The sequence below is a fragment of the Podarcis cretensis genome, assembly GCF_951804945.1.
Source record: "Podarcis cretensis genome assembly, chromosome: 7".
NCBI classification, from domain to species: domain Eukaryota; kingdom Metazoa; phylum Chordata; class Lepidosauria; order Squamata; family Lacertidae; genus Podarcis; species Podarcis cretensis.
In genome coordinates this window covers 36,551,520-36,561,684 of record NC_137176.1, presented here as the reverse complement: position 1 = coordinate 36,561,684, position 10,165 = coordinate 36,551,520, and positions in this window count along the sequence as shown.

The window sequence follows — 10,165 nt, the reverse complement described above, 5'->3', positions numbered from 1 at the left end:
AATTTGGAACCTGCTCTTAATGATACTGTTCTTCCCCCAAGTGTGCTCCACGTACCCAGAATGAATACATTTTAAAAATCTGAACTCCTTGAAAAAAACCTTGTTTTAGAGAGCCATGGAAAGTCCATGGAAATTCTGCCCAATCTTCTATACACAATTGGTTCCAGTGATGCTGCTAATTGAAGCAGCTCACTCAAACTACAAGCCCAATGCATTTATTCAGTCACCTCTAGTTCTCAATCACAATTTTCTTATAATGTTGCCCTATTTTTGCTCCCAGCTCTGTATTCGGAGGGATTCGACTGCCACTCAAATCTTAGGGGGAAAGTTGACTGATGCTTTGGAGAGCCTCCTGCTTCCTGCCTTCCTCAAATTTAGCCAAAGCATGTCTGCCAATAGCTTTTTAAAAAACCAGCAGCTAAATGGGCTATCACAAATGCCACCTCCCTTCTCCCTATAATTCAAGCACTGAATGTGACAGCAATGAAGAAAATTGAACAGTGCTTCCTGAGTGACTTGACATTTTGTTCTGTAGGATTATTATTATGTTTTTTATTAGCTAATTAAGAGTGTGTCTTGCATTTAATAGTTTACTTGCAGCCTACTCCTAGAAGATCCTTCATCCTTTAAGGTGCTATATGTACTGTTTCAGGCTTATGCAAGGGGCTTACTGCGACTAGTTTAATTTTTAAAAAAGTCTCCAGAAGGACACAAACCACATCACAAATGGCTTCAGTGCTGTTCAGTTTGCCATGTGACATTGGTGAGAGGGGATTGTGTCAATAATATAAGATTATTTGGGGGCTCATGGAATTAATTACATAGTATCATAACCTTCCTATATATATTTACAAATTGACAAAAACACCTAGGAAAGCATAAAACATGGGCCTTCTTATGGGCAAATGTGCATAAGAGAAATGGAAATCTTTGACAACAACATGATAACCACATTGCACTGAAATCTGAATACTGTATTTAAATAATGGGAGCTATCCTACTGAATATATTCATTTTTAAGTAGGATGAGAGTCATGAAGCCATGAGTTGATATAATGGTTTAATTCGGCGTCAACCAACCTTTCTGGTTGCAATTGTGTTTTATAGAGGCACAGGGCACATCTTTTTACATTCCATGGTCTGGGAAACAGTATAATTGTTGTCCTGTGAAACCCTATCAAGTCATGGAACACTTTCTTTAACATATGCAATTGCTTAGACTGAGTCTGAAGGCTCCTTATCTTTTTTTGTGGGACTGAAGGTTTGAGTGTGTGGGCTTGCTACGCTTTGAACACTGTGCCACTTGTCCATTCCAACTACCATCCCATCATCGCTGTTTTGAATGTAGCATACAAAATGTTCCAGAAGATTTGGAGTGATGGTGATGGATTGGCCAAAATATGAACTGCAGCAGGGACAGTTCCAAAACTGTAAACATAGCACTAATGTTTGCACATCAGTTTCATGCACTTTACTTTTACTGTTACTTATACACGGACTACACAGAGAAACCTCTTAAGATTCTTGTGCAGGGTTATATGCTGCCTTTTTCAATAAGAAAAGACCACTCGTTATTACCAATTCACTGATGCATTCAGCTGCAAGAGCTTAGTGTTGTTAGCCCATGTAAAATAATAATAACGAATAGGCCAAATGAATTTTCATAATCCTCAATTGGATTAAGAAGTTTATGAGTGATGAGTGATGCAGCATGAATGTCATCTGAAGATTTTTATTCACACATTCATTAATTAAGCACAGCACAATAAAAAATAAAAAAAAATAAATCTGAAAGCTTTTCTTATGTAAGACTTTAATTGAAGTGAACTGCTCTCTGTCAATATTGGAAATGAAGTGTGAACAGAACTGGCTGGAATTTTAATAGACAAGTAGATTTCCAGAAAAAAGCTATTTTTTCCAGGGTTAGGAAAGCATAACTGAAAGGCAAATCTACCTTCAATTTTTGCACAAGCTTAGTATTTTGGTTGTTCAATGAAGTAATGCAGCCTCCTCTGTATTTTAGTCATTAAGGAATGACCATTATTTCACAACCAGGTTACATTATGTGTCCATTAGCTGCAACTATGGTAGCACTGAGCACATATGCCTGTTCCATCATCACAAGACGTAGACAGGAAATTTGGCCTGGGGAAGCATCCGAAACAAAGTCATGTCAAAAGATTTATGTCACAATTCTGTGCATGCTTATGGGGAAGTTCAATTGGGCTTACTTCTAGCCAGGTGTACGTAGAACTGTAGCTTAAGGCTGGAACCCTAAGCACACTTAGGAGGGAATAAACACCATTAAATACAGTGGAGCTTTCTTCAACTCAAAGGATTGCATAGACCTTAGTAAGGGCACATAATAATAATAATAATAATTTTTTATTTATACCCTGCCCACCCCAGCCAAGACCGGGCTCAGGGCAGCTAACAACCAATAATAAAAACAAGTTGATTAAAATACAATTTAAAAGATTAAGATACAACATTAAAACATTAGGCTGCAGCCTCTTCACAGGAGGAGAAAGGAAAAAGAAAGAGGGGGAGGGAATCAAACTGATTCTAAGCCAAAGGCCAGGTGGACCAACTCTGTCTTACATTAGATCAGGGGGAATGACTGTCTCTCTATAGTCTCATTATCAACTCAATTATTTTTATAGGAGGAAAGCAGCCCAGGAAGAGCTGCCATTTTCTCCAATCATGGTTACCTGTATGTATTTGTAGAACAGGGTTTCCCATACTTGGGTCTCCAGCTGTTTTTGGACTACAGTTCCCATCATCCCTGACCACTGGTCCTGCTAGCTAGGGATGATGGGAGTTGTAGTCCAAAAACAGCTGGGGACCCAAGTTTGGGAAACCCTGTTGTAGAATGAGGTAAGAAATGATATATCAGGGATGGCATCGGTACCTTGTGTCTTTGGGCAGCTGCCTAGAGTCTAGCACCCTGGCAAGGTCCACTGTGGGCGCCTGACCCCTCTTTAAGTCTAGCCACCATTTTAATTTCCCACAGGGTCTGTGACATAGCTTTGAATTGCGGTAGATATTCTGCTGTGAGATATTTTCCTCGGGCCTTTTCAAATCTGTGGCCAGCCTGCACTGATTTGGGTGAGGGGGTCTGTTTCTTTTCTAATGCCATTTTGGGCTTAGTTCTCCAGTGCACAGATCCTCACATGCAGCAACAAGCTGGGTGCATCCATACAAAATAACCTCTGTGCAATCACCTGTGGAATAGATTATGGATGTTGGCTTGTGGCGGCCATCATCCTTCATAATCTCGAGCCATTCAGGTGAAAGAAACAAATTGCTTTATGGTCATCATTCAGTTTTAGACAACTCTGAAATATTTATTTTCACACTTCTGCATCTGATAACCTGTACAAGGAAAATATTTCCAAGAAGCGATACAATAAATCGGTGAAAGGGGGAAGCATTATACATTGACTCTCATGCATGCAGCTTCCTCTTTCCCTTTCCTCCCTCCAGCTGAAAGCCTAGCAAGGTATCTGGCCATTCCTTTGAATAGGCGTGGGTGGTTCTCAATGCTGCTTTTCATATGTAGATCTACTCCTTGCCAGGGCTGTGTATGCAGTTAGTGCTCCAGACTTCATCGTTATTACTGGGGTGGATCCAGACTAAATTAGTTGCACTTTGTTACCATTGGGGATGGATTTAATCATGACTTGACTTAAATGGTTTGATTTCTGCGGGTCCCAATTTCAACTAACTTTAGCCTGCAATCCTAAATGCACATACCTGGGAATAAGTACCAGTGAGCACAGTGGAAATTACTTTATGCCTTTGGAGTTATTATCTCCCAACCCAGTTTAATTATTTTTAAAATTAATGAATGTTACCATTTGTAAGAGATGCACTATTGTTTTTTAAAGTATTTCCACGAAGAACTATTACTTTAAATATATAACCAGAGTATGGGAAAATGAATGTACAGTTACAACTTTATGAATGTATTCATCATTTTATGATTTTATAGTTAACAGCTGCTCAAGACTGCTCTCTTTGCATATTATTAAAACATATACATACATTTTCAATCAATGAAGTGGAAAGGATTTTCTAAGATTGCAATATTAAGAGTGAGAGCAGGAAGTAAAATATGTAACTATATTTGCTACCTTGAAATAATTTTTAATGTATTTGACCTGTGTGAGTTTCAGGTTTTCAAATATGAATGTAACATTTGAATAATCTGTATTTCCACAGATAATGTAACACAAAAGTTGCTTTATACTGTGTTTGCATCACATCATTATATTTATAATACCATAAACCGTCTGAGTTTTTAATTTCCTTATCTGATGGGAAGCAATGCACCAAGCTCTGCTGCCAGGCAACTTTCCATTGACTTGAGTGTGGCCTCACGGATCCTTCAGTGAAGAGAAACCTCATTGTGTCGTTTTACTGCTCTAAAATGTCTTTAAACACTTACACAAAAATGCATGAATAGCAATTGCAGAGAACTGAAGCCAACGGTCCTACATCAATGATATGATAAGCTGGTACAAATGAAAACAGATATTGGCCGTCACTCAACAGTTCAACATAAAGAACCTTATTTACAGAGGCAGATTAATCCCATTTGCATCACTAAGCACAGAAATCTGTTATTCAAAAAGAGCATATGGGACTCTGAATGCTGCAGCTCAGGGGAGAGGAACCTCAGGTGGGGGGGGAATGCATCTCTCCACACCTCTCTATGTAGCTCTTGGTATTCTTCTTACAGGTTCTGCTTTACATCCTCCTTGAGTAGTAGTAGTAGTAATAATAATAATAATAATAATAATAATAATAATAAATAATTTTATTATTTATACCCCGCCCATCTGGCTAGGTTTTCCCAGCCACTCTAGGTGGCTTCCAGCAGAATATAAAAACGTAATAAGTGGTTTTTGCCTGACCAGAATGTGTCCTTGAACTCTCTAAATGATGGTTCCTTGCTTTCTTAGAGAAGAAAGGAGTGCATGAGTATGTGTAAAAACTAGTCTTCAATCAAAGGTGAAATGTATATCTTTACTTTAGGGGGACACACACAACTAGTATATGGGAAAACAAAATATACTTAAAAAAAAAAAAGTATTCTACATGCACCAAAACAAAATAAAGCCTCTTCCCTTAAGATATATTAGGAGTGCGAGAAGGAGGTAGAAGACAAGTGTGTACACAATTCCTATGTGAGTTTGGGTCTTGGGAAGGAAGAGAGAAAAGTAATCTGCCATGAGGTGAGGGAGAGTGGACTTTCTCAGCTGAACTCTGAAGCACCCTCCTCATTGCCTCAGCAAAGAGAGAATAGCCACTACCTGTCTACCCTGGAAAAGGATGAAGATGCCATCATCCTAACTACAGCCAATCAGGCAGAAGCACCACCCCACTGCCTTTTAAATTGATTCATTTTCAGCTGCTGGGGTCTGCCAGTGCAGCAGCAGTGGTCCTGGAGGTGGATCATGACCATCAGGGCTGTGGACCAGTGCCTTACACCCCCAGCACCAAGCCTGACTTCAAATAAAGATCTAAATAAGTGGCCAAACTCCTATGGGATCATTTCTAACAGGATAAGGGTGCTGCGGAATGGATCAAAGTCCTTGCATTATGGTCCTGATTTGGTCTCTGCCCCCCAAAAAACTTCATTTGATCTTGAGAAGCAAAAGACATGCCTAGTCTCTAACATACTATTTAAGCAAACTACTAATGTAACGTGTAGTTTTCCCATAAGACTGGGGGAACTCTAGAGAAAACCATGCCTTGTTTTTACATTGGAGTAAGAACCTAGGACTTCAGGGGCAGGACAGAAGTATTTCATGGCAAAACCCTATACATGGCCAGTCAAGATGAAGTCTTGTTGCATTCTGTGGTGCTTAGTTCCAGATATGTGGGACTAAGATGCAGCCTGAAACAAGTCAACCTTCCACAAAAGCTATGAGCACTGTGTCAATGAACCACTAACTCTGCTTGCTAAAGGCCAAGCTAGATTTGATGGGGAAGGGTCATGCATATTTCATTCAAGCGTCTGCTCCATTCACATTTATGCCAGGGTAGATGGATTCTTTTTTTAAAATAAATGTATGGGATGGAGCATGTGGGGAAAGGGAACTTCTGAGTTTCCTTTGCTTCCAGTCCACTTCCAACAACAAAAGAGAGCTGGGTTGGGAAGGAAAAAATGCTCGAGACAAAACAGAGTAAAAGGATGCAGGGCTTTGCTCTCCTGACTTCCCTGTGCTTCATTTTATGCTAAAAGAAATTAAAATAAAATCTCCGCTTTATATGTGAGCAAAGATATACATGAATAAAATACATGTGGCTGCATCATAACATTGAGACTGGACATGAGAGAACTGGAAAGAAGCAGTGGACGTTATGCATTCAGAGCATGTTTGGTTTTAGCTTTTAATACATTGTCAGAAAAAAGCTACTCTAATGTGCAAATGAGCACACAGTTAAGAAGAATGAAATGTTCTGTCACATGCATCCTCTTAGGGTCTTTCTTTAATTGAACCCGCTTGCCTTTTCACCTCATTAAATGTCCAGCTATTTCTCATGTGCAGACATGGAACAGGAGGGAGAGAAAGAGGCATAATAACTTGCATTTTCCTGTGGTTTGAGGGCTCTGCCTTGCTTCATGAATCTTGATTGCTGGACTATTTAGAGTGTTACGAACAACCTAAGAATACTTCATTCTTTTCTGAGAAAGCATTATTTTGCTTTCTAAAAATAAAAGTGGGGAAAGCTTGCGGGAACCAAACCAATGTAAATGAGATTGTTCCTATGTTCCTATGCTTGTATATTAATAGAAATGTTAATAAAAAAACCCTGTGATAGTGCAATATATGGCTTGTTATCTTTCATTTGCTACAGTTGGGCTCCTTTTACAATGTCTGCATTTGTTGTACCAGTTTCCACGATGAGAATGTCTGATGTTTTGTGTTTTCACCTCATACATCACATTTGTTCATGCCATAAAAGGAGTACTTATTTGACTCTGGCACCTCATGCCCATGTTATCCTAAAACAGGGGTCAGCAAGGTTTACTTCACCTGGGCCAGTTCACTCCAGTGGAGATCTGTCTGTGGGCCAGATCATATGCGTGCATGAGTGCGCCCGCCCGCAGTTTTTGGCATCTGTGCATGTGCAGACGCGATTTCCAGCACCGCGGAAGCGAGTCCCCGTGCCGCACTGCGCTGGTTTAGCACAGCGCACAGGGACTTGCCAAGTGGGCGGCTCGGTTTGGGGGTGGCTCATGGGCCGGTGGAATGACCCCTGTGGCCCATGGGTCTTAGGTTGCTGAGCCCTGTCCTATTCCCCCCATCAGATTACCATGCACACACAGAGAGAAATAGGGAGAAATGGTGGAGGGTTTTTTGTGGGGTTTTTTGCTATTAGTATATTCCCACAACTATAAATAGCTCAGTACAGGAACACATGTAGTGGGCACTCAATACTCCAGTAAAGGTCAGCTGCATGGGGTGAAAGTGAAAGTGTAGTGACTTGCCGACCTACACAAACACCATAGCTGGCAGATGAAATCTAAGCCACCAGTGTGCAGTTCAGGCAGATGTGGCTGACCCACCCAGTGCTCATGTGTGGAAGTTAGCAAAGGGAGTTGGGAGGTCCCAGAGTGAAAAAGAGAGCCAAGCAGTTGGGAGGTCCCAGAGTGAAGAAGAGAGCCAAGCAGAGCTAGGCAAAGGAGTGTGGGAGAGTCTTCTTAAGATACATCCATTGAGGGATGTGAGTATACATTGGATGTGTTGGAAGTGCAGCAGCAGGGATCATTCAGTTAGTAAGCCGAGAGTTAATTCTGTTGACAGTCTGCCAACCAAGGAGTGTGCTTGGAGGTGCTGCCTAGATTGCTGACGTACCTCAGGTTCTGATGGGCTGGCTTGTTCTGAGGGAGTTTCTACTCCATATGTTTCGTTGATTCTTCCTGCTTCGAACAAATAAATACGACAAAACTTCTCTGCTCTTTTCTCCTCAGCTATACACTGCCTTTCTTCAGTTTTCTTAGTCAAGTGCCATCAACACTTTTCTCTCTGGACTCCATCCACATAATTTAAGTGGATTGCTAACCACATGCACCTCATGTGTGGTCCTCTTATGGAATCGTTCCCTTTCCCCCACTGGTCTGGCAAAAGCAATTGTGGACATAGTCTTTGCAATCTTCACAGTAGGACTCAAGTCAGGCACAATTAATACAACAGTGTTCTTTTTTGAAATTTTCCCCAGTATCCACACATCTTGTTTAGCAATAGAGGTGCCAGTCCAGGAGTGGGGCAAAACGTAATCGTAACCAGATATGCAGTACAGGATTTCCGCATTTTTATAAGCTAATTAAAAAATGGGGGCAGGGGAACAGCCCCGTAGACCATGTTTGCTCTTCATATTTGTAATTAGCTTATGGTGATACACCATTCACTGATACCTCCAGCTGGGTATTCAGGAAGTCTCACTGCTGCTGTATTATGTAGTCTGATAGATGAAATTTGGCAATTTGGTTGGAACACAGCCAAGTGCCACGTTGAGGAAACAGCCATGAAAACTCATATTAATTATCTAGCCTTTATGACATGTTTCCTTTTTTAATGAGAAAATTCTATCAGTATCATAGCAGGAAATGGTGGAAAGCCCCCTTACACTGATAAATTCTTTATGTAAGGAAGGTTCTTTTAGGTCAGTAATTTGAGCAGAGGCAGTTAAATGCTGGGATATATTATGGAAACAGATAGTAAATGTTTCCTGAGTGTTCACAGTGAATGCCAAGGGCATTGAACGCAGCCCCCTGTTCTTGCCAATATAACAGACTAGATAACTGTTACCCATTAGATTGGCCTGCAGGCCTGTTACTAAGGGAAGTATTTGCCTAATTGAGCCATAAATGACTTTTGAAAATGTTTTCTGCTTCTGACAGGGACATGGGAAATAACAAAAGTGAATTAAGAGCTAATAGGAGTGGAAAATTTGAGATAGGCCTTTTATCAGTGTGGTGAAAAATGATGGCATGAACGTAATATTAGGAGAATATTTGCTGTGGTTATATGATATGGGTGTTTACATAATATATTTAACAGCTTTCTTTATCTGTGGATGAACTATTATTAAGAAATTATCAGTAAAGTCTTCTGAGTATCTGTCAGTATACAAAAGAAACCTGCTTCTTACATCTTATGCTAGAGCAATAATATATTCACTGGGTGACCTTGGGCCTGTGCGTAAGTCCCTTTTGCGTACGCAGGTGTCCAGCGACCCACATCCAGTGGAGCTGTGGGCACGCTAATGCAGAGAACCAGCAAGAAGCGAGGCTGTGGAGGCATTTGGCATAGCAAAAGCTTCTTTATTTACAGCAAATCAAAACAACAAACATAGCTAGTGTGAGCAGCAGCTTCACACATGTCCACTCTGTCCGAAAGTAGGCAACAACAACAACAACAACAACAAAAGTACAAAAGCACACAGAACAGAAGTACAGTGTCTGAGTTCCATTCCCACATTCCTATCACTATGGAATGTAGACAGTGGATCATGAGACCCAACAGCAATGAGAGAATGAAATTACCAACAGGGCCAGTCACTGCATCTTGGCCCAATCTATTTTACAAGGCTGTTGTGAGGATTAAATGAGGAGGGAGAGAATCATACACACCATCTTGACTTCCTTGGAGAAAAGGTGGACTATAAATGCTACCAACCAACCAACCAACCACTTTCTTAAATACCCAACAAGGAATGCACATAATACTTGCAGCTACACGTTTGACTACTGTTTAAAAATCTCACCAATCAACTATTGGAGAATGGGAGCAGGCCCAACAAATCTGAAGGGAAGTCCCTAAGAAGTACGGTATGCCAACAACAATCTAGGAATCACACAAGTTGTTATGTGGGGCTCAAGGTGACACAGTTCTAAGAAAGGACTTCAAAGTGGATTAAAGAATTTGGAATGAGTGGTGCACTCAGGGTAGGACGTTGAGGGCAAAGTCCAGGCCCCCGCTTGTTAGACTGAGCCAAAGTGCTCCCAAATGCTACAGGGCTGACTTAACAGGGCTTGATGGAAGTGAAATAAAACATATCACTATATAACCACTTTGAGCATAAGACCAGCATCCAAAATTACTCAAATGCACCTCTAAAGGTTGAGAACTGTTCACAGTTTTTCAAG